At 38.2% G+C, this 26,174-nt stretch overlaps 1 protein-coding gene across 4 annotated transcripts in view; it reads left to right on the forward strand.

The window, feature by feature from the left end:
• Positions 1-26,174, forward strand: part of AIMP1 (aminoacyl tRNA synthetase complex interacting multifunctional protein 1) — a 63,140-nt gene that overhangs the window by 2,843 nt on the left and 34,123 nt on the right. The window contains exon 1 of one of the 4 annotated variants that reach the window (XM_024206574.1): positions 13,954-14,034. The exons of 2 other annotated variants lie outside the window; for them this stretch is intronic. The gene's annotated coding sequence lies outside the window, so the exon portion shown is untranslated. Of the gene's footprint in view, positions 1-13,953; positions 14,035-26,174 lie in introns of those variants that run through there. One more of the 4 variants, XM_024206575.1, reaches the window with a different exon arrangement.

Here is a 26,174-nt window from a genome sequence, read left to right on the forward strand (position 1 = left end):
ACTGTGTGTGGCTCTTTCAGTGGAGAGCATAAAAACCAATTTCTCTCTGTCCTTCATGAATGGTCAGATATCATGAATGCTTTTAATAAAACTTTGAATAATCCCCAGTGCCTTTGGTCAGAAATATCATCTTGCCTTTGTTATGCACTCTTGATGTTCTCCACCTGCTGGCTGCTATCCTTAATTGAAAGAATAGTTACATTTCAGTGGTTTAATATATTTTGGATGTAAGACAGGGCATAAGTATACAATTATATTATCCTTAATTGACAATTATTCCATGCTTCTTATGATTGGAGAGCTTTATGAACCATGGGAAAGTTTTATAAACAAGGTTCCAATTAGGGAAGTTACTAAGTGTCTGATATAGGCAAACTACCTGTTTTATAATACTCAGTAGAGAATGACAACTGCCTTGCTGTGACCTGCCAAGATCACCTTTCCCTCTCCCTCCAACATGACCATGTAAGAATTTCATTTCACTGTCTTGCAAGTTGTAAACTTGACCCTGGTCATGGCCAATAATCAGATTTTCTGATTTATTGCTCTTTACTCTCACTTCTAATCTTGTTTTTTTTGGCACAGTTCAGTACACAGAATTTTCATTATGCTTTGAGGAGGTTGGAAATTATGAAGAAAGAATTACCAGAGCCTCCATTAGGAATCAAAGGGCTTGTTTATACTACCTGCCGGAACAGTGGGCAGCAATCGATCCAGCGGGGGGTCGATCTATACTAGACGCAATCAATTGACCGCTGAGCGCTCTCCCGTAGACTCCGGTGCTCCACCCGAACGAGAAGTGCAAGTAGAGTCGACAGGAGAGCATCAGCTGTCAATTTACCACAGTGAAGACACCGCGGTAAGTAGATCTAAGTACCTCGACTTCAGCTACGCTATTCATGTACCTGAAGTTGCATATCTTAGATTGACCCCGCACGGTAGTGTAGACAAGACCCTAGGTTCATAGGTGATGCAATTTATGTATAATCAGGCAACCATTAGTCAGTAAAGCATGATGTGGCTAATCTTTCTTCTTCGGCTGTTATATCCAGTGTCTACAGAGACCTGTCTAATCTTAATTCAATACATGGTTATTTTTCATATCTATGGTAGCTATTCTATCCATCCCCACCAAGGGTATCAGTACTTTCCATTACTTTAATTTCATATAGAAATACAGGACTTGAAGATGTCATATGCTTCATTGGTTGGGTAATGGCAAGATTTCCTTTAAAAACTTAGACGGGGGGTATTTTAATTGAAATGTAATAAGGTTATGCAGCCTTTTTAAAGTGATTTAAAAATACACTTTTGAATTTGTTAAACAATATTCCACCTAATATTTTGCTAACTCCAGTGAAGGGGCTGGTAGCATAAAATGCTTCATTTCTGAAACAGTGAGTGGAGCTGCACGTTTAATTTTAATAGATGTAATTCAGAAAATTAGTAATGAAAATCTTAGAGCAAATCAACAGAGGCTCAATTGTTTCCTTTTTGTCTTACTACCTTTACTTCATTGGGAATTTTTTTTTTCTTTTGAGAGAATAATCGGGCCCCATGGATCTTGAATTGTCTTGCGCATCAGACATTGATATGTGTTGATAAAGGATAAATGTTCCTATGCTAGGAAACAACATACTAGCTATATTTCATAGACATGGAAAAGACCTTTTTTGCTTATTCCCTATTTTACATTTATTAGTACCTTCTGTAAAAGCTACTTTAAAAAATATTCAGGATAAAATGGGAACTCAAATTTTCACTCCTAATGCTGAGACCAGGATATGAGTTTCGAAGGACAGATTAGAAATGAAATATTTTGCTTTTTCAAGAAGGAAAATAAAGATGTCTGGCATATATGAAAATAGCAAGAGAAGCCGCTGGAAATATCGGAGTCTTTTCTGACTTCTCTGTAGTTGCTTATATTCTTTATTTCAAGATTCAGTGTTGCAGATCATAAAATTTTGTGAGTTGGAAATAAATTTGGACATAAAATGGACAAGAAAACAATTAAACTTGGAAAAATAGGAGCCTTAATTGAGGTGATTTGACATGATTATAACTATAATTTTAACATCTGACTGAGCAGTGATAGTCTATGATTTAACACCTTTTATTAGATGAGAAATCTGTAGAATGGAAAAGGACTAGACATAAAGTGTCTGTCCATTTTTGCAAGTTAGCAGATGTTCTCCATAATAGTTTTTCTTCCAAATATCTGTATGACTTCTTAAGTCTATTTAGTTAGTTGATGTTACTGCTATGTATTTTACCTGACAGGGATGTACAGCTACAAACGTACATCAATTTCACACCCCTGAGCGATGTAGTTATAAATCCATCCCCTGAGTGATGTAGTTATACCAACCTAACACTGGTGTAGAGCTTCTCCTGTTGACATAGATACCGCACCTCGCACGGGTGGATTAACTGCGCTGACAGGAGACATAGCATCTTCACTAAAGCGCTAGAAGGGCGCAGCTGCACTGGTGCAACTTTTTAAGTGTAGACCTGCCCTAAATTAATTGCCTGACATTATAAAGAGAAAAAAACAACCCGCTCCTGAAGCTTACCAGGCTCTTGCTAAACGCGACAAATCAATTCATGCTATCTTAAAATTCCATGTTAACTTCAGTGAAGGGGGCCCCAGTATATTAGAAGCTTTTGTGGCATCCTAGTTAGTTAGTGGTATGCCTGTGCCAAATTTTGCTGTAAAGAAAATTTTAATATACAAAGTAGTTGATGCCACATAAAGTAGGCCACAGTGCATTCATAACATTTCTCTGGTCATGTCCTTAATGTTTGATATCCTTGTTCTATTTATTTAATATTTTTGAAGAGCGTGAAGTCTTATTTCAAAAACATCTTACCATGAAAATACCACACTTTATGCTGATTCTCAAAACTGGTAATTTTACTGATGTTGACATCCTAAAGAGTTTGAGCAACTAGTGGTGCAAGAGGGTCTCATTTTTCTTTCATTTTCTTCATAAAATCAGTGAAACCCTGCTGTTTGCAATTTTTGGATAATAAGAATTCTAATTTATTTAAGCATTCTGTAATTTTTTAGAGATGTGTTCCTCTCTCTGTAAGTATGCAGGCTCAGCTAATCTGCCTTCCTGTCCCCATTTCCAATCCTGGCTTTTATCTTTTTTCTTTGATGTGTCTTGCATTTAATAATTTATTTACTCAGCAACTCATAAACAGTCTCTGTGTATATAACTCTAGTTACAATTTTCAGAAAATATTTCATTGGTGCATACTCCAATGATTCCCTTTGTTGATTTGTGGCAATTTATTTTGTGTATATTTTGACGTGATGTTGACAGTTTGTAGTTTTAGCAGTTTATAAAGTTTTAACTTTTTGAACCTCAATGTCTTCCATCATTAAGTAATTGTCTTGTCTCCTCATAATTTCCCACTATTAAAATTTATATTGATAAAAATCTAAAAAGTGCTTAAAATAAACATTGATTAATTTCAACAAATACAAAATAAATTCAGTTAAGCCTAATTATAATGAAAATATGTGGCCTTCAGATTTTTTAAAAAAAAGGATATCTACATTAATGGTTGTTTCCATATCTTTTTGTCAAATATAGGGCCTCTTCATGCATCAGCAAGGTATAAAATCCACAAAATGTAGCTTAGGACCAGAGTTGAAAATCACAGTTTTCTTGACCTTATACTCTTTTATTGGCTGGGTTTAGTTTTTCCATTGTTCTGTAATATATATGAGAACTTTTCTTGGCCAAAAAATGCTGTTTGTACTTTGGCACTATCCTTCAGATACATGTAATTGGGGGGGGGGAGGGGGGGAGAGTTAAGACATAAAATGAACCAAAAGTAAATAAACTAGAGATACTGTACTGATTATAACAGATTGAACTGAGATGGAGGAGGAAGAGTGAGAGTGCTAGGAAGGTCAGTTTTTCATGAATCTGGGTTTCTGCTACATAATTCAAGTCTGATGTGCAACACTGGACATGGGGCCTTGATTACCGCTCAATGGATAATTTGCAAGGGATTAGGTTTAAATACCACACCTACAACACAGACAGTCTGGTTTTGGTATGCTAAAAAAGTTGTTTTGGTTCTAGGAATTTTATGGCTTATAATACTCTTCTGTCTTCACTGTTTAATAAATATATGTACGTTGAAATGATGTACCTTAAAGAAAATGGCAATAGTTCTTACTTGGTTTGAGCACAAGGTTACTATTTATAGATTGTATCGAAGAGATGAGAATGTCCAGCAACCAACGTCTTGCAGGAAATTGGGAGCAGAAGTTGAAGTTGTTGGGCTACAGTACATCAACCAAGCTTGGAAGGAGGGATGACAGGGTGTAAGAATGTTTTCCTGCTTAATGCTTCTGACTCAACCACCCAGTTTCCCCTACACTGTAGTCATAGCTCAAAGTATCTGTTCACCAGTGGTATGTGTGGTGTTTTCCCAGGAATACAAGGAGGCCTGATTGATCAATTTCTACATAATTTAAACTTCTAAAAATGAAGCTTCTGTTCATTATATTTGCTGATGGGTTGTTTTCTCCCTAATCTGCAGACAGATCTAGGGCTTCTGCTCCTGTGTCAGTCAGTAATGGAGTGAAATTAATGAGATAGTCACCAGTTTCTTTGCTGTTAGTCTGATGTTAGACTAATGGAAAGCATCAAAAATCTTGTCAGTTTCATGTTGGGCTACTGCACTTTGAGGAAGCTCTGAGCAGCAGAGCCAGATGCTGAGTTATGGGGATGAGGAATGGAGACTTGTTCACCCATCACAGCAGCCATGAATAGAGTGGGAAGGCTATACTATTGGAATCCCATTTCTTCACAGCAGTGGGGGAAGAGAAGCATGAAGACCTGTACCTATTTCAGTAGCCAGGAGGCTCTGGGAATAGAGAAAAGACACAGCAGTTGTGGGGAGGCAGGGAGGGAGATGGAGTTTAGGTTTATCAGAGACCTACTAGACAAAGAGTATTATAAAGGATGGACCCTCAGGTGGAAATCTCATTACCCTTCCCATTCCCATCATCTGTGGATAGTAAGGGATTCTGGATTTCTTGCCATGGCATTGCTTCGAATGTCTCAGGCTTGTAGTTGTCTTATATGCTCTGATTATTGTTTATGGTTTAATTATATATTGCAATCTCTGACTAGTGGGATATTGATACATTTTATTATTTTAGTCATCTCATTTGTTTCAAAAGAATGTCTTTATTGATTTTTTTCCAATACACCTGTGCATGTTTTCTCTATTTTATGGACTTTTCGGTTTACCAAAAGTGTTACTACTTTTCATTTTGCTTTGCCAGCAGTGTCCAGACAATCTTTAAAGTGGTCTTTTCTGTATCTTACATTACCTACAAATCTTTATTGCCAGGGATTAGCACTGCATTATATGTTAGTCTGCTGTTGATAATGAGCCAGTTGCAGCCTGGATCTGGAATTCAAATGCAAAAAGCAGGTGATGGACTAAAGTGTCATGTTTCTGCCAGAGCCATGTTGAGATGATTTAGGTTGTAATGCTTCAAATAAAATACTTGTTGAACTTTAAACAGCCGAGTGTCTTTTTCATGTATGTCCAGGATTACCACAGGATTTTTTAAAACTCAAACTAACTTTAGAGTAGGAGGAAGGTTACCAGCTCCAAAACAGCAAGATATGTTAGTGAAAATTGTTCATTTTGTAATTACTGGATGGAAGCATGAAATGGGAGTAAGACATAAAATGAGATACTGTAAGCAAAAGATGTAAAAGAGAACAAGAAAAAAAGTTTTTAATGTATATTAAAAGCAAGGAAATGGCAAAGGAGAAGTGTAGCTTCCATATTTCATCGGGAAAGAAAGCAGAGGACTGAAATCCTATAGACTTACATTGGTATAGCTACGTTGCTCAGGGTTATGGAAAATCCACACCTCAGAGTGACACAGTTATATTGACTGAGCTCCCGGTGTAGACAGTGCTATGTCGATGGGAGAGCTTCTCTTGTCGACTTAGCTACCGCTTCTTAGGGAGGTGGAGTACATATGCCAATGGGAGAAGCTGTCCCATCAGTGTAGGTAACATCTTCACTAAGCACTACAGCAGTGTAGCAAGCTCTTATTTTGCTTTAGTCGTCACTAAAAGGAATAATTGCAACAGGAGGTTAAGTGTGATAGCAGTTAATGAGAAATGGGAGAGGTTACAAGGCAAAACTGAGGAAGGAAGAGGTTAACCGTTAAATTGGTCCGGAGAGGAAGGATGTTTAAAGCAGGGGACTGGAAGTCGTCAGAGACAAAGACAGAAAGAGAAAGATTGGTATCCTGGAAAGCAGTAACTTTGAACAGGATGTAGGAGTCACAGTGGACAAGAAACTGAATGTGAGCTCCCAATACATTGCTGTGGCGAAAAGAGCTAGTATGATTCTTAGACACGTAAACATGGAAGTAGTGAGGAGGAGTAGATGTACAGCATTGGTTAGACTGATGCTGAAATACTTCAATGGCTGGAGAAAATTCCTCACAGTGAGAGATTTAAAGAGCTCAATCTGTTTAGTATATGAAAACATTTGAGAGGTGACTTGATTACAGTGCGGAAATGCCTTCCTGGGGAGAAAATACCAAGTACTAAAGTGTTCTTTAAGGTAGCAGAGAAAAGCATAACTAGAACCAGTGGCTGGAAACTAAAGCTGTATATATTTAAATTTAGAAATAAGGCACAAATTTTTAACAGGGAGGGTGGTTAACCACTTGAACAAACTACTAAAGGAGGTGGTGGATTCTCCATCTCTTGCTGTCTTCAAATCAAGACTGGATGCTTTTCTAGAAGGTATGCTTTAGCCAAACATAAGTTGTTGGATTCAATGCTGGGGTAAGTGGGTGAAATAGTATGTTCTGTGATATATGGTATGTCCGAGAAGACAATTTAATAGTGTCTTCTGGGTTTAAATTCTATGAATCTACAGCCGCCTCATCTCATCCCAGCAGTAACCAGGAAGTTCTTAAGGATGGGGAAGAAATTTAAATATATCCCTCTTCCAGCAAGAGGGGCTGGGAAGAAGGGAATTTTAAACTTATCAGAAACTATCCAACCAGAGGCCAATATAAAAGATGGAGCACCAAGCAGAGTCTCGACACAGCCCCCAATGTATAGATCCTAACATTCTTCCCCTTATTGCCCTCTGTAAATAGTAGTGGGGCAGAGCTGAGCTTCTCACCAGGGCATTGCCCACAGGTCTCACTAATAGAACCACTTTCCAACATTATATTGTATACAAAAAATAAATACACACACACACACACATATATATCTGGCAAATATGTTTAGCCTCCCACTATGGCTAGTCAGTTTCTTGTACAGCAGTTTTTCAAAACCTGTCTTAAGCATCTTAAATGAGGCTATGTATGGACTGTTATTTTCAGTCTTTGGAAGTAGTTGGATATCTCAGGTATACACAACAAGCTCTTCTAAATTGTTAGCCCCATTCAATTCTGCAATTCCAAAGATGTAGGAAAGAGGGATAAAAGCTGCGGGGCCCTACCATAGTGGCTTACACTTGCTTACATATCTTCCCTGACAAGCCACGGTTTGCACTAAGACTAAAAAGAAGTGTTAAATAACAAAACAGGCTGACCTGGGAAATATTGAGGAGGGAAAACAGCAACAAACTGACTTATCACGTAACACATTATTAGTGAACACTGTTATTTATTAATACATTACACCTCCATAAAAACTGAATTTCAGCCAGCATGTTGTTCTACAATGGTAAACTTTTCCATACCTAGCAGTTTAAATTGTTTTCATGTGTCACTCAGTTTCTGCAAAGCATTCTACCAAATAGATGCTGTCTCAATGAAAGGATTATACAAATACAATTCAATCCAGGTGTTACCTATTTGGTCAGAGCTGCAGAATTATCTAACTGATTGTGTCATTAGCACCGGATTGGCTATACATGTAATTTCTTTTATTCATTCTCACTTCCATAAAATTAGCAAAGATGTTGCTTCTGAATGAGTTCACTTTCTGTTTTTCCAGCATCATGGTGGTAGATCATATTTTCCAAATCATGTAGTTGAGGATCCCTGTTCTCCCTTTCATGTTAAATACTTGGACGGAAAACTTTCTAAAAGGCAATAATACAAATTTTATTTATAAAGAATCCTCCCAAATGAGGCACGTTGAATACTGTGCAGCATAACATTTTAAAATATAATAACCTAATTAAAACCATCACTTTACAATTCAAATAAATAAGAAAGAGGGATATAGTAGAGGAACACTTTTGGAGGGATGGTAATATGTGACTGACTCCACATATTGGTCACACCAAAAAGACTTGTAGAAACATATTTTAAGATGCTTTTTAAAAGTGGGGAGAAATGTATTAAGATCAGTGACAAAAGGAAGAAAGTTCTATACTCTAGGGCTGACAGCAAAGCATAATTGCTTGCTGACCTGAGATGTGGTAGCAATCACATAACAGCTTGTGTTATGAAGTAGTCACAGAATCAATAAAGGTGTGTCATGTACAAATTGTGTAATGGAGGGAGTGGGAGGAGAGACATCAAAACTTTGGTATCATGTCTGGCCCATGGGGCTTTCAATTGAAAGAGCATGGCTGAAACCTTAAAATAAGGACATAACATAAGAGGGAGCCTCTTATGTTCTAGGTGGACATGGGTGTTCAGGACTTCAGTTTTCTCAGGGATATGGAAAAGGTCGTTCTGGCCTATCCATCTGCCAGTATTCCTTCAGGGCCACTACTGAATTTGCAGGTTTGAAGAGGCAAGATATATAAAGTCTTACAAGAGTTGTATACCTTTCATCATCCAGTCGCCACTCCAGAGCAAGGCCAGAAACCAGGCTGGAAATTATCTTGAATGTCATTGGTGTAAAGGGCATCTGAACCTGTGAATAGTCATTGCTTCCTGAAAAGGAGAGGAAAGGGGCTGAAGCTGGGCAAAATTGGCATAACTATAGCATTAGGTTAGGCTTCTGTGTGTGGTAATCATTGACTTTCCCCTCTCTAAGCAAGGCACAGTGATAATGGCAGTACAGCCACACTATTTGCTAAAAGCAGCCAATAATGGTTATGTTCGGAATGACAGATAGTGGGTTTCTGGGATCCAGATGACCATGGATATCATCTTCCAAACGCATGATCAAACTCCCCAAGAGGGAGATCGACCCTTTTGACTGCAAAAGCCAAGGATGGCCAGACAGCCCTATATTTGATTTCCTATCCACATAGAATATAACAAACTAGTCACAGTGATTAGCTGAAAAAAACATTAATTAGTAGATTGAGTAAATCTGAATTAATCTGATTGTGTGCTTCCCAAAGATTGTCTGGGCACTTCTTGCAGTGTCTCTGAATGAGGACAAGTAACATCTCCTGACTTAATTCATGCTAAGAATTCAAGTGCCATAAAGATGACAGCTGGTTTCTTCAGAGGAAACCAGAATGTGTGTGTTGCTTTCTCCAGTAACATTATTGGAAGTACTCATAGTTTAAAAAAAAAAGAAGTTACTCATCTACTGTTTGTCTGGGGGTAAAGGGACAGGATAAGGATCTGTATTGGGGATTGGCTTTTAGAAGAAATATGCGTGCAGAAAAACATTCTTTCTCCATCTCTCAGAGAGACGTTCATTGTGTCCCAGTCTAATACACTGAGTCATGGTTTTACTAATGCACTTTGCCCGTTTTTTTTTTTTTTTTAGTGAAGAAGAGTTTTGCACTAACTTGGGAGTTTGTCCCCCCAATTTCCTCCTTTAAATAGGAGGTAAAGACAAATATTTTCTCTATCTTAAATATTTGTCTTTTGTTTGCTGCTTTGTACTTTGTAATCAGATGAGGGCAAATGTTATCTGATCACTTTTGAAATGGATATTAGAAATTTGTTGTAAGTGCTATTGAAGCCTGTTTCTGAAGTTTTTTTGTTCAAATATGGCTACTTTTAAATCTGTTATAGAATGTCCAGGTAGATTGAAGTTTTGATTGTTTTCCTGTGTGAAAGACACTGGCTTGGGTAAATAACACACTTCGAAAATTCCAGTGTTAATATTTTAAATATATTAAAAATCGTAAATAAAATAACCACCAAAACAGGTCAGTATCAAGACACAGATTAATCAGATGGGAGGGGCAGAGACCTGAAGTAGATATAGTTGATATATTTCAGTGCAAAACATTTTTATTCAGTCTGACATATTTAATAATGTTTGTTACTTACAGTTTCTAAAGAAAATCGTCTATGGTTCATTGTATAAAAATGTTTGTGAAATTTGGAGTTAGGTAATTTTTTCTATGCTGAGAGCATGAGGGCTGATAAATCATACGAGTCCAAGAATAAGTTTGAAACAGAGGTCATTCTTGATAACCTAGCATTTAATTTTTTTTAATGATAAACTCTCAATCTGTAAAAATATTTTTCTTCTACCCCATTTTATAGTATAACAGTTTGCAAGTTGATCAGTTGCTGCAGTCGAAAGTTTAGAGGGAGGTTGAAAATAGGACTTATATTGGATGTCTACGTGCAGCCTTAATTGTGGAGTCAAAACTGATGTTTCTAGAATAACCTGTTTGTTTCCATTTAAATAAAAACAAGTGGGAAAAGTACATTTGCAAACAAAAGTTCTTCTTGTTCAACTAGCTAGCAAATTGGAAATTATTGGTCTTTGTGTTAAAGAAAATTGGATCCATGTCATAAGTGACTCTCTGGTGTGTTTTTGCATATATATCCCAATTAGATGAGAAGAATTTGAGGGGGGGGGGAATTGTGAAAGGTGCCAACAATGCATAAAACATACTGATGATCTTGAAAAAATTATTGAGCCTGTAGACTTTGAGAGGATATTTGGTACAGTTTTCTTGGCATAAATTTCTGATTACAGAAGGCTTTTCTTTCCATTTCCTTCTCTCCAGGAGCTTTCCTGACATAACCTTGATTGAGCATGAATTGATGTTTTTACAGCTTTGTCTTTTAGTTCAGGACCCTCTTCTCAGAAGCACGCCTTGGCTGTTGGGTTTAGTTTCTATTCCAGAGTGTTTCTCCATTACAGTTTAGCGCACAGCTTTGTTGTGGCATCTTATTTCAGACTCAGAAGATAAGTGAGTGGATCATTCCAGCAATCTCAATTGGCTTGGACAGCAAGGGATTGCTAGTTCAGCAAGAATGTACTTCTTTGCACATAGCTGAACATAGTTCCTTTTAACAACAGCTGCTCTTGAGTTGAAGGCCATAAATTCATGTCCCTGCTCAGCTTACTGTAAAAAGGTTTGAAAACTTCTGGCTGAAATGGTCTTATAGCTGCTAGAATTTAAACAGTATGGGAATCAACATAGACAGAGGGGAATGGCAGTGAACTGGGAGTCTGGCGAATTGGTTTATCCCTTGCTCTTCTATTAGCCTGCTGTCTGACCTCATGCAAGGGGACAGTGATATTAAACTTACTTTTGTCAAACATTTTGGGGTTCTCAGATGAAAAGTGCAAGAGGTAATGACTGTCCTCAAAAAAGTTGCCTTCTTTTTGACAGATATTACTAGTTCAAGTGGCATTCATCCATCCTGTCCATCTACAGTGGCCAAGGGAGAATGTTTCCCTTTGTACATACATTTACATATGCTCTGCCCAAACTAACACATAAAGGAAGCCTGTCAATTTGAAATCAACTCAGTTTAAAAGGGTTAGTTCAAAGCACTTGCCTCCAAATGCCTTCTCTCACGCTCACTCTCACTCAAAACAGAAGAAACTTTTGATGTGCAATGGATGTAAAAGATGCTGATTTATTTTATACTATGCTGCTGTTTCCTCTGATTATGTATTCATGTTTTCCAGCAGATGTAGCTGTCCCGTAGTTAACAGACAAAGTGCTGATAATTCAGCTAAGATGGCCCACCTTCCACAGAATAAATAATAAAATTCCTTAGGGCCCAATCCTGCAAACATTTGCTATTGGATATACTGCGTAGTCCCTTTTGCAGCCAGGCTGTATGTGTTTGCAGGATCAGATCTTTAGAAGTTAGTGGAGTGAAATTCTTGGTTTAGTTCTCCTTGGACCTACAACATGAAGACTTTTCATTAAGGCATCCATTGAATGTCTGTAATATTAATTTAATGGGGGGAAATGATATCAAATTATAACAGTTTTTTGCAACTAACATTACAAACATTTAACAGATGTTTTGATGGTGTAATGTGTGCAGGAGTATTACAAAAATTAAAAGCAGACTCTTGAAAAGGTTGTTTTATATGTGTAATCTTTGTTGCAGTTTTGAATATTTTTTTTTTACTTCCTCTGTTTGCCTGTGAGGGAAGATTTGCCTGCCTTTTGCCATTGTCTTAATGATTAAAACTTTAATTGCATCTTCCCTCCTTTTAGATATTCAATTTTTATTGAAGGCTTTCAATTTTTATTTGGTTACTGTTTGATTTAATAGGTTACACTTAAGTGGTATGTTTCATGTGCAGGTGAACCATGATTAACCAAAAATCTGTGTTTCCCGTGGTTATAAGTGTGTTACTTGTCTATTGCAGCCCTCCTAAGTTTTACAGGAGTGGAGATCCACTCTTCAGCCCTACTTCTACAAAATTTAGGAGTTTTGCAGGTCTGAAACCCATCTAAGGACAGGAACCAAGAAAACTGGGCTGAGCCTCTACTGCTAGGGATGCTGGCAGCTTCATCCAGCTCTGGGTCAGCTGGAGTGGCCAGGCTGTGGAATCCTGGTTTATGCGGCAGGTGAGAGTGGAGTGGTAATGGTGTAGTTTGGATGGGCCACTTTAAGACATGCTCCTGATCAGTCACTTCTAGTCATTCTGAACATATCAACCAAAAAATTAAGACTGGAACAGAACGATTTAGAAGGACATTGCAAAGCTTAACTAGCATGTTTTTAAAGATAAATGTTCTAACATTACTAATAAAACCTGACATTTAAAAATATTCTTTGTTTTCATAATGGAATTTGTGTATTTCACTCAGTTTGGACAGTTTAAATAGGCCAGTCAATATCGCTTTTGTTTCTCATCCATTCCTTGTTTGGCTCATCAGTACTAGCAAAAGGTCAAATGTTTGTGTTGCAAACATTTTAAGGAGAAAAGTTTCAAAATAAAAACAGATAATGAAAGCAGCGATATGGGTTAATTTTCATTAAAACTGTTGTATTAACAGTTCCCCTCTAAATAAAAACTACAAAGTCTTTCTGGCATACTCAAATTTTTCTTTATTATTTATCTGATCTCTGCCTTGCATATATCAGTTTCACTGAAAGAAAGTTTAAGTAACACACTATAGAAAAGAGGGGAGTGGTGTTTGTGTAGTAAAGGGACAGCTTCCTATCATTAATCGTCTTGTATTCAAACCAGTATAGTTCTGAAATGTCCATGCCACAACATAGCTTTTTATTTACACCCAATCCATATGAAAACAGGCATTTTGTTTTCAAACATCCTTATATCTATACTTAACCCACCACATTCACAAACAGATATGTTGCTTTTGTACAGTCACAGCTTCTGAGTTCTGTAGTTTTTCTCTTCCTGCTGGAAACCAATAGTTTCCATCCCAAAAAACTGAAAAACTTTTATAACAGTGTACAGGGAATTCTGAATGAAAAAGAGAACATGTAAAATATCTCTGAAATACAAAATATTTCGGGATGGATTTTCTAAGGGGAGGAATTTTTTGTGGTTGCTTTTTGTTTGTTTTTGCCTGAGGACCATAGCAATCATTGATCCAAGAAGCACTGTAGTCAGTTTATATGTGGACATATTCATTTTTAGATAATGCACTTTTTAGGCAAAAACATTACAAAATTTGGATTAATCCTGCAGATGACATTCTTGCAAAAGACTGGTTTTGAAGATGATGTATCCTTCCAAAAATATGAGATTGCAGATACCACTGTAGTATGCTGTTGAAGTGAAGTGTGACTACAAATGACTGACAAGGACCAGTTGCTGGCAGCCCACATTAGCAATCAGTGTGACTTAGAAACTAGTGTAGGTTCTCCATTCCCAAACTGAATAAAAATTTGTTCTTCATTAGGTAACGTAGAAGATCACTTTTTTTCCCTCTGTTTTGCTTTAAAATATTGAACTGGTTTTACATTTGAGAAATTGAATTTTACTTGGACAAGTTAGTGAAAAGGGGAAGCCGAGTGTTTAATTTTTTAATTATTTTACGAATGGGACAATAAAACTGTAAGTCAGATATTTAAAATTGATTATATTTTTATAAGTGAGACTCATTGCTGCTCTTTAAAATGTTTATTGCCATTATTTTTGGACAGATGTTTTTGCTTTCAATTAAATTTCACACAGTTCTTAATAAACTGATTTTATGTAGAAAAACATCCAAATTAGTTATTTTAGTATATAATGGAAGTGACATTGAGTCTTGATGTTGTACTTGTTCATTTGAGATGTGTTATTATACAGCTGCGTATTATTTGCTGCATGCTTTCATGAACTGATCATGGTTATTTTTAGTGGTTAAGAACTACTTTTGCTTTTTACCTTGAATTATCAGCTTAATGTATTTTTCTTATTGACAGATGTTAATTTGGGGAATTTAAAAAGTCAAGAAATTCGGAAATCGGTATTTGTGTTTAATATTTAAGAGTAAAAAATGCCAGCAGCTGGTACCAAAAATTATAGTACACAGGATGACTCTTGTGATGAGATTTCAACTTGCTAGGCGTATTGTACGATCTAGTTGAAACATACACTTTTTGAATTAAGTGTAAAGACATCATTGTGTTACTGAAGCTATATTTAATGCTGAGCTGACACTTCCTTTCTGCATCTCTAATTCAGCTCTTTATAGGGAAGTGGGGGTTGTCTTTGAAATGTTGCTTACCTGCTGGAAAGAATTTTTAAATGTTTTAAATATAAAATAGTTATCACTGAGAGCTCCTGCAGACCTAAAAGGAAACTAATACAGTTTTAGAGGGTTTAGAGAAGGTATTTTAACATTAATTGTTCTGTAATCAAACTCTTGTTTGTGTAAGGTCTCATAGCTAAGTCAATTCTCTTTGATCACTTTAATTTTGTAGTTGTAGATTTGCGGATGATCACATTAAATTTCTCCCTGTTTAATTTCTGTAGAATAAGGTTATGAAAAACAAATATGTTTATTTTACAGTCTACTATAAAAATATGGACTATGTATAGTCAAGAAACAGTGTATTTTAAAACAGAAATCGCACTATGTACATAATACAACAGAAAAACCCTTTCTGTATACATGAAAATACAGAAACAACTTCATTAAATTCAGAAACAACTTCAGTAAATAAAACTATCTCTAGTTCTCATCTATACTTATTCTGTAGGAGTGTGACCAATGGCTTCTCACAAGAAGAAACGATGGTTTGTATATAAAATTCACTTACTCTTTGTTTTCATTCTGTCATTAACGAGAGAATTGACTAGGGTCTCCAACTTTTGATTTGGTTATACAAGTTTGATCCCAACTTTTTCATAGTTGTTTTTCCCCCATCTCTTGCCCATGGAAAAAACTCAGTGGAGTTTTCTTGAGATGTAATGAGACATGAAAGTTACATTTCCTGGACTATATTCAGCCCTGAGATGCTATTTCTATACTGGGCATCTAGAGGCAGCCACCACATCCCCAAAGTAGGCAACAGAGGAGAGGCTATGACAAGCCTGGCCAGAAGTACACTGGTTCAGCACAGTTCCTGGGCAGTGGGTCTCCTACAAAAGCCCTAGCCATAGCTTAAAGTTGCCTTTCCACAGTAGGACCCCCAAACAGATGATAGCAGTGCAAACACTTTCTGCTCTCCTGTTGGAGTGAATCATACTGGAGCACAGTGACCTTGCAGGCGCAACTGGCTGCAGTGGATCCCCTTGCTTTTGAGGGCTAGATTTCTCAATGTTAAAATATGTGTGTATATAATTAAGAGGTGTAGGACCTCTTAAAATCAGGAACACATACAGTTAGAAATGAATATGAGAAATAAATAGTAACCAAGATTTTCAAAAGTAATGTAGCCTCCTAAGTTCTATTGACTTTCAATGAGATTTAGGGGGAATTTTTCAAAGGCATAAATCACTTCTAAAAATGGGATTTAGGCTCCTATGTTGTTTAGGCACTTTGGAATATTCTGAAATTCATATTTCATACTTCAGTGAGAGCTATTGGATGCTCACCACTTTGGAAAAATCAGCCTGCTTTTAGGCACCTGTATTTTTTAAAAACCCTTGACCCTCAATTTTACATGGCAGCCTTTTCTTCCCAAAGACTTATTTTGTGTATGGAAACCAGCTTTAAAGAACCAAGAAATAAAGAAAAAAGCTTTAACACTAAGGGTGTTATGTTTATTCCATTAGAGCACGTATATGCCTCCTATCGGGCATGCGGGACATGATTATCATAACATTCTGATATTACCATTTAGAAGAATAATACTTTTAGCTTAGTGTGCAGGCAGCAGGAGCCACAAGTTAAGAGACATTTCACATGAAGTATTTGTACTATGTAAGTATTAACAGTATTATTTAATTTCTTGTGTTCTTGGTGATGAAACATGCTGGACTGACAGCCCAGAAGATTTAAATTTTCTGTCCCATGCAGTAGCAAACATTTCTGCATTTGTTTCAGTCTTGACCTGGGGAGAACTTTAGTGTCAGGGCCTTGTCTGCATTACAGAGTTAGGTCAATGTAAGGCAGCTTTCATCGACCTAACTTTGTAAGTGTCTACACCAGTGGTCACCAACCGGTCGATCATGATCTCTGGCGGAGCAGCAGGGCTTCCCCTAAGGCAGGCTCTCTGCTTGCTTCGGCTCCACACCACTCCAGGAAGCGTCCAGCGCGGCCCCGGGAGAGTGGAGGGGGAGGGGTCTCGTCGCGCTGCTCCTGCCTACAAGCACAGCCCCCGCAGCTCCCATTGGCCAGGAACAGGGAACTGTAGCCAATGGGATCTGAGGGGGCAGTGCCCCTGCCCCCCTTCCCAGTGGCCACAGGAGCGCGTTGGCCCCTTCTGGGAGCAGCGTAGGGCCGGGGCAGGCAGGAAGCCTGCCTTAACCTTGCTGTGCTGCCAACCAGGAGCCGCCCACAGTAAGTGCTGCCCGCTGGGAGCCCACATCCCAACCCCCAGCCCTGACCCCTCCGAGAGCTAGCACCCCATAACCCCTCCTGCACCCTGAACCCCCTCCTGTACCCCAAACCCCTGCCCCAGCCCAGAGCCCCTGGGGATGGGGGGGATGGAGTGAGTGGGGTGGGGCCTCGGGGAGGGTGCAGGGTAGATCCTGGGTTGCCCTTAACTTCAAAAAGTGATCTTGGGCATAAAAAGGTTGGAGACCACTGGTCTACACTAAAATATTGCTCCCACCAGTATAACTCGCCCACTACCCTGACTTAATAACTCCATCTCCACGAGAGGTGTAGTGTTTAAGTCGATGTAGTTAGCTGGATGCAGTGTCAGTGTAGATGCTGTGTTGCTTACACTGACTGTAACTGTCTTTCAGAAACTCCCATAATGCCCCACATGGGCAGTTAAATCAGTGCAAGCGCTCTTGGTGACGAAGTGCACTGCTGACACAAGGAGCCTAGTGTGGACATGTAAAACCAATTCAATTACTGTGGTGGCTGTGTGTCGATATAATTTAGATCAATTTAATGTTGTAATTTAGGCTTTCCGCAGGTCTCAGTGCCCTATGTAGTCCTTGGCACATCTGCTGGGGTGACTAAAAAGGGTGCAAATTATGGTCTTGGTTTTTGTGAGGTGGACAAATGTGCACTGGGAATTGGACTGAGATCAACAAACAGCAGTGAGGCAGTGGAAGCTTTTGGTCACACGTTACTAATCTGGCTTGTATTTGGACCAACCTCCTAGAAGTGTGGAAGGTTGCCATATTCTGCTTTTCATCTAAGCCACGTAGTACACCGACTAAAGTATTATTCAGATGATAGGTGGAATTAAACTATGAATGATTACTACACTAAAGTATTTGCATATAATCCCTACACTTAAAATGGGAAATACCACAATATTTGTAGTAATTTTGTCTACTGCAGGTGGTAGATGTTCAGTTTTTAATGTCTGCTGTATAGAGGTTTCAAAGGAAACTTTTCATTCATGTTAAGCCCATGATAAGACTTTAAAATCTATTCATATATCTATACTGTACTGCATATAAACTCATTCTGTGATTTCTCTGATGTTGTTAGCTAATGGTTTGGCTTGGCTTGCCCTGTAGTTGTAGGTCTCCTCTTTAGAACTTGTTGGGAAAGCTCTCCTTTCAGAGAAATTTATTTCTACCTGCTGGCATATGATATTTTATTGAATTATATGGGTAATCAATATTGCCGAGTCAAAAGTTTTAGGGGGAAAAAATCAAACTAAGAAAAACATAAGTTGTTGATGGTTCCTGACAACCAGTCATAATTTTAGAGTCTGTTTTCAAACTCATCTTAGGTTGGTATCAAGCTAATACTTATCATGTGAGCATTGAGCCCAGATTCTGTTTTTTGCTTTTTTGTTATTTAAAATGTTTGACATATTTTCCCTAATGGGAGAGAATATAGTGGCTGTTGGGGGGTGACGTTCAATCATTTAATGTCGGGACACTACATATTTCACCTTTCCAGATGAAGGGAATTTACTTCTGTGAGAAAAAGGGTCAGTTAAGAGAAACAGAGGAGTACGTGTCTGGGAAGGAGAATAGCCTTCTGTCAAAGTAAATTATATTCTAAAATAAAACTTTTCCAGAAGTGGCAGACAGACTATATAAACAAGGATGACTTGTCATATGTTTCTTCAGTTAGCTAAATATTACTGTATGCGTTTAGTGTTACAAAAGCATTTGTTTGTTACCTTTTTTTAAGTTATGTCATGCAACTTAAAGCCTGAAACCTACTTTATAGATAAAGGAAGGGACAAGGATAATCTAGCAGGATCATTCTGGGGCTGGTGTCCTGATGCTTAGAAGAGCTGTTCCCATTGTGGTCTATGAGAGATAAAATGATCCATTGATAATCAGGTTTCTAGAATAAGCAGAAAAGGGGGGGGGGGATAGAATGGGTGAAAGCTACTAATAATTAGTAAAAACATAAAGTTAGATGTTGAAGACCTTCTCTTAAAATGACATTAGAATGCCTTATAGCCACTTTCAACCTGTCTTAGTTTTTGGAGTCAACTCTTCATTCTTTAGTGTGAATTCTGAACAGTTCCTAGAAAAGCACCTTTATTTGTGTGATGTTTCTTGTGAGGAGGTTGGTTGGTTGGTTTTTTAATGTTTCCAGCTTTAAGAAATAGGGAGGGTAAGGCTCTTAGGACTAGGAAAGCAAAGTTCTGCAGCTGGGGTAAAGCCTGATAATCAGGAGGAGAAGTCATTCTTCAGGCCTGACACTTTCTTGGGTTGTATTAACAATTTGGAAATTTATAAATCAATTACGGTGACTCTCATATTGCAAAAGATGTGAGTTTAACCTGTGGCAGAAGTGTACAAGTATAGTTGTTTTTAATAATTCATTCCTTAACCCTTTTTGTTATTGCTGTTTGAACATTGATTACATAAAAACAGCGAGGAGTCCGATGGCACCTTAAAGACTAACAGATTTATTTGAAGAAGTGGGTTTTTTACCCACAAAAACTTATGCCCAAATAAATCTGTTAGTCTTTAAGGTGCCACCGGACTCCTCATTGTTTTTGTGGGTACAGACTAACACGGCTATCCCCGATAATTGACTACACAGAAGTTGATAGCTTGTGAATATTGTGCTCTCACTTTAACAATGCCACTCTTACTCTCACTCAGAGACTGGGTGTCACAATGAGACTATGTAATGATTTATTTCAAATAAAAATTTCAGTATCTCAATATTACACATTGTCTTTCTGGCTTAAAATCTAAATGTGGTCATGAATAATAGTGCTAGTCTAGTCATCGGTTAGCGCTGCCTGAAGCTGTTCAGTTCTCACTGGCTGCAGGATCAGATCCTAACTAATCATCTCATCAACTGTTAATTAGGAGGAAAATACCTTAAAGAAGACGTATTTAAAGTATTTCAAAAGATGAATCATCATTCCCTGACATAACAGAAGTTGGGACAAGTGCTAGCCACCTATTCAGCTACTTGTACTGGACTGATGATTTAGAAAGTAGTAGTTTTGTCAAAAACAAGTATTTTCTTTCCCCCATCCTTTCTTCTATTTTTGTCATTTCTTTTTTCCTCCTTTTCCATAGTACAGGGTGATGTGCGCGTCTTACATTTGGTTCAGTAAGTAGCTTGTCAGATCATGCATGTTCCAGAGTAAAGAACAGCAGAGTCTGGAAAATAGCTGGCATGTTTTATTATAATATATATGGTCTTCTGTAAATTTGTCTGCTAAGAAGCCTTGAGTATAGGAAGAACGACCATCCTAATAAAAGCTGTTCCCTTCCTTCCTCTTATTTGAACATTATATTCTTTTTAGAAGCAAAATGATATTGTTGGTGATAATGCAGCAATTTAAAATACTTAGAGTAAAACAGTACATCACTGTGCAACTTGGCCAAAATGAAGAGTTGAAAAAGCCCTCATGGGGAAAAAATATTGACATCTGAAACTGTTTGAGAGCTATTTGTTACAACAAATTAAAGACAGAAAAAGTGATTATCCATATATAAGTAGTTTTATAGGTTTCTCTGTATTTTAAATTAGTGATTATATTAGTATTTGTGTTGAAGGAATTTTGTCTTCCTCATGCTCTTCTCAATGAGTTACCTGCAGAATGTAATTAGTCCCATGTCTGTAATGAAACAGTGCTGTAATAACAACTTTTAATGCACTCAGTGAATATCCATGAAGTGTTTTAAATGGAAAACTAAAAATGATAATTCATTGTATGGCCTGTATTTTTCTCTGCTAATAGTTCTTAGTCTGATCCTAGGCCTGTTGAGTTGCCTGTCCATGAAAGTGGCATGCACTAGGAGCAATATATTTTGTAGCAATCACCACCCCTCTTGTGGTTGCTGTCTATTCAGTGTTTGTACATGGCTATTGATTGTGAACAGGATTAGCTGCCCCATGACAACTTTGAATCTCACCATGGCTAGAACAAAATAGATGTAGACACTTAATTTCTGTGACTAACTCGAATGAGAGCACTGAAAGTATATGGTTGAAGCACTAACTGATGGTATCTGTGTGCTAAGTCACTGTGCCAACCTGATTCTTTTATTGTGGAGAAGTGTATGTGTGAGAGAGGGGCAGCACTAATAATGAAGGATTTCTGAGAACAAATATTAATCTAAAAATCTTGCTCTTAGCAAAGCTTCAGGCTGACAAACACAAATGGTTATGATTTGTATTGAAATAAGTAGAAAGGTTGGAGAGACAGTTCTGTAGGAAGAGGAGGTGGGGACATTGTCTATTAATTGATGGGATTTGTTTGGTACTTCCCATACCCAGCTGAAAATAAAAGTAAAGTCATTGGAATAGACTTCAGTGCAAATATACAAAGAGAAACATATTTATGTATGGGAAATGATCCTACAGTCATGTGGAATAAGTAATGCTACTTTTGTAGTTTATATGTGATTATATGAACTAAGCAGTCCTCGGAAAATTTGAAAAAATGTACAGTATTGGAAATTCAAGTTTTGTTCTTTTTTTTTTTTTTTTTTTAAGTTTTGAGAAACCAGTTGGCTTCTAAAGCCTGTTTCTTGATGAAATGATCTCTCTCCCAAAAACAGTTTAATTGAATGCATCTCAGGATTGTGGATAGGTTCCAAAAACAGTTTATTATTTCTCAATTTTAGAACCTTAGCATTAGCTCTTCCCTATGGCAAAAGACATTTGTAACTGGCAACACTTTAAAAAGGGAGAAAAGCATTTTAAAAACATTTTTAAAGCAAGGAATTATAACAACAGAGTCATCTTCTTGATTATGTGTTTTCCTTTTTACCCTTTTTTTTTTTTCTTCTCCTTTTTTAAAGTCAGAACCATTGAGTTATATGTCAGTTCTGGTTTAAGGATGTTAGTAGGCATATTGAAATTTTCTGATCGTGCCTCCTGTGTAAATTCAAAGTATTATTTTCTTACGGGATGTCTATTTTAATTTTGTCTTGTTTGGGCCCCTTCCTAATTTTCTTCTCTTTTATAAACCAGTAAATAAAATAAGCCCTTCTCTTTGCTTATGACATATGGGACTGCCAAAGCATGCAGGAGATAGTACTTTTTGCTAAAGAATATAGGCAACTATTTAAAAAAGAAGTAGTCAAGAAAATCTGCGTATAGGAAATAAAGGAGTAAAGACCTCCAGATCTTTTTATTATTTGCCTTCCGTAGTTTTTCAAAAATTGGAAATTGCTCTCATTTGGACCCTGCATTCGCATTCTATATCATCTATATTTTGGCAATGCTTAAACCTGCTTCCCCTGGAGTTAAGCCTCTGATACTGAAAGAAATGCAGGTAAGGAAGTGGTGAAAGTCTTTACTAGCCCTCTTCAATTAGTGTCTAAGCAGAGTTATCTTTGATTTTTGATATGAATAATCTTAGGTTAAGTTTTTCTAATTTTTTTAAGATAAACTCGTCTTTATAGAACTGAATTAGCATCTGACTCTAAATCAGTTTTCTAACGGTATCAAAATAGAAATTAAGCAGCTTCTGGATATCCGTATAGCATTTTATTATACCTACAAGACAAACATGTCTTATCCAGGCACTGTCAATCATTCTTCATGTAATGAAAAAAAGTGTTTCAGCCAATTCTAGATCTCTTATATATAAATGATTTGATAGAATACCAGACGTTTAAGATTAACTAAAGTTCTTCAGTTAATCAGATGACTTCACTGGACACACTTAAAGTATAGTTTTTTTTCTCTGCTCAGATTAGTCATCCGATTTCCTTTCTCTCATTTGGCATCTTCTAGTTCAAAATACTCCATTTAGTAATAAAGTTGCCCCAGAGTTTTTTCTACAGACACAAATTCCAAATGAAATTTTTCCCTCCCAAGACACTGGAGTTACACCAGGCTGTAATTTGGCTGTAAAATTTACCTGTTTCATTTAAAAAAAAACTAGAGCAGAAGGAGATACTTCTAGGTTGGAAGGAATCTTTAACGTATTTTCTTCCATGCTTCTTATTTTCCTTCTGCTGAATAGATTGATAATAATCCTGTTAACTTAATCTTGGTAAAGACCATTGACTATAACATTAATTCCAAGACCTCTTGGGTTCTCTTATTTCTATGTTCTATCAAGAAGTGACATTTTCCACAGAGAGTAAACTGCTTATTCCAGTTGGGTCTTCCAGTTGTCAACCCAGTTAAAGTTTGACATCTGTAGATTTTAATGAAAATTATTTCAGCCAGTAAAGATACTCTTACACTTATTTACATAGCACCTTGAATCTTAAAATGATATATAATTTGTGTACCCAATCCAAACTCCTTTTCAAGGCCGTGAACATTTGGCTTGCGTCTGGACTGTAGCACTGAACCATATCGCTTCACGGGCTACTTCTGTCGCTATGGAAATGCAAACACCTATAGGTTAGAAACAAGGCAGCAGACATGTAATAAATGTCTTTAGAGAACAAAGTGATATCCATTTGAGTCAAATGGAGGAATTAAGGTGGAATTCAACAACCATATAAATTTAAATAAATGCTTTATATATTTTAACAAACATAGATTTGAATTATTTGCTTCTAGGATATGTTGCAGTCAAGGAATATCCCCCTCTAAAATAACTTTCTGCTTATCTGACCTGTTCCATTTCAAATTACAAGTAGAACCATATGGATACGGTTAGGAACTCGTGCTCTCAGTTTCAATTATCCATTATAAAAGAACTAAAAAAAAAATTAGGACCTAACAACTATTTCTTCCCACTGGGATTTAAATATATGCCTAATAACTCTGTGTCAACCTATTTTTGATATAGCTGTTTTCAAGAACCTTTGTTTGAATACAGGTTCTTGTGTTCTTCTGATTATTGTTAATGTAGGATGAGTCTGAAGTCCAAGTGTTAATTTGTAGATCTCCTTATGCTTCTTTTACTTACAAGGCATTAATCTTACATAGCAAGGATTCATTTAGGTTTAACGGTGATTTTAACACTGGGCTTATCAAAAGATACATCTTCACAACCTTAAAACTTGAATGGAGTAAACTTCATAATAAAGTTTGTAAATGGAAAATCCTTCAACAAAATTATTTAAGCAGGACAAAAGACATCAAGAAAACATACTTGATCGCTTTTCTAACTGTAAAGACTTACATATTTATTTGCACTGCTCTGTTTCAGGCCTGGGACAGTCAGGTCTAGTTGTCGGAGCCAGAGTTAGAAACCAAGCAGGACTGGTAGCAAGGCAGACACAGGAGCAATTGCAGATGCAGGCATAAATGTTGAGCAGCCTTTCGCCTGGTGCTGATGCTGGGCTTAAGAGCAGGCCTGGTGATTATTCCTGATGGCATTCTGCGCCAAAAAAATTAAAATTCTCCACACAGTATTTTAAAACTCGGCTAATTTTATTTGTCGTCAAATGTAGAGGCTCCAGTATGGCACTGGGGAGCACAGGCCACTGGCTTCACAAAGGTGGGAGATCACTGTGCAGCTCCCCCCACCCCTCCTCGGGACACGGACTAAGCGGTGTTGCTGCACCCAACTCTGACACAGCAAAAGGACCGGGCCTGCCCCAGAAACACCTCAGGGCCCTGCCTCTCCATGCCAGGTGCACCAGGTCTGGGCAGGCAGGCTCAGCAAGGCAGGATCCAAGTGTAGAGGGGCTTAGTGTGGGGTGATCCAGGTTTGGGTTGAGAGGGTTCTGTGTGGTGCAATCTGGGGGTGGGTGGCTCAGTGGGGGATCCGGATGCGGGAGGGATCTGGATGCACAGGGGCTTGTTGGAGGGTTCTGGGTGCAATGGTAATGGGACTGTGCAGGGGTCCAAGTGAAGGTGGTTGGGGCTCAGCGGGGGGGGTGTCTGGGTGTGGAGGGATAGAGCTCGGAAGGGGGATCTGGGGGTGGGGTGCTCAGTGGGGGGGGATCTGGGGGTGGGGGGAGTGGAGCTCAGTGGGATGGGGATCCAGGTGCTGCTAGTTGGGGCTCAGTAGGGTGGGGATCCAGCTGCAGGTGGCTCGTTGGGGTGGTCCAGGTGCATGGGGAGTGGGGCTCATTGTGGGGGTTCTTTGTGTTTGTGTGGGGGGGTGAGGCTTGGCGGGAGAGTCTGGGTATAAGGGAGTCTGGATGCATGGGAGTTGGGCGGATGTGGGAGCAGCTCCCTGAACGGTGATCCCTCCCCCTGCAGCTGAGGAGTGATGGGTGCAGGAAGGGCTGGGGAGGGGGGTAGTTTTCAGAGCTTCTTATGGCCATGGGAGGAATCTGGGAGTGGGTCTGACATGGCCCCAGATGCCATTCAGGGGAAGAGGAAGTCCTGTCCTCCTCAGCCCAGCCAGAACTAGGAGCTGAGCCTGGCGCAGGGTAGGAGCCACCAGCAGGGTCCTCCCCAGTCCCATCCCCTGTCCCACAGTGATTTACCTCTGTGTCGGTTGTCCTGGGCACCCGAAACATACTACTGGGGAGGTTTGCATGACCGCTCTTGTGGCTTCCCTTTGCTTCCCCATCAGAAAGTCATTTTTCTGTGGGAAAGCAAAGAAATCTGCGGGGGACATAAATTCTGCTCAAGCACAGTGGCACAGAATTCCCCCAGGAGTAGGTGGTGCCTTTCAGCCAATCGGGGGGTCTGGTCAATCAGTGTGATCAGCTGCAGGTCTAATACCTGGTCCGCAGTTCAGCTGCAGGCCCTGATTCCTGACACTGAATATAACTCTGTGTATAACTCATGTAACTCTGAATATATCATTTAGTAATATTAGAGAATCCTGCTGTCTTCAAAGCATGTTTTTCATGTTTTCTGTCTACATTTTATATAAAAGAAGAGAGAGCAGCCTTTCAAATGTAGTTTTCTTAAATCCCAATGACTTGATTTTTCTGAGTGACTTTCTGGAACTTGGACTCAGTTGAAGGTCAGAAGATATGTTTTCCTTTAGGCCCTGTCTTCTACCAAGTTACAGTATTCAGTTTTTTTCTCCTCTTCTTATAGTCTTAGCATATTATCCAAAGATTACACAGGCAGAAAAGCAAGTGATGGGAAAACATGAATATACAAATCCCAGCTATTGATTGTCATAACATTAAACCACAATTTTATTAGCCTTCAGTTAATGCTTT

This window comes from Terrapene carolina, unplaced genomic scaffold, assembly GCF_002925995.2.
Source record: "Terrapene carolina triunguis isolate 2854851 unplaced genomic scaffold, T_m_triunguis-2.0 Scaffold706, whole genome shotgun sequence".
Taxonomy (NCBI): Eukaryota; Metazoa; Chordata; order Testudines; family Emydidae; genus Terrapene; species Terrapene triunguis.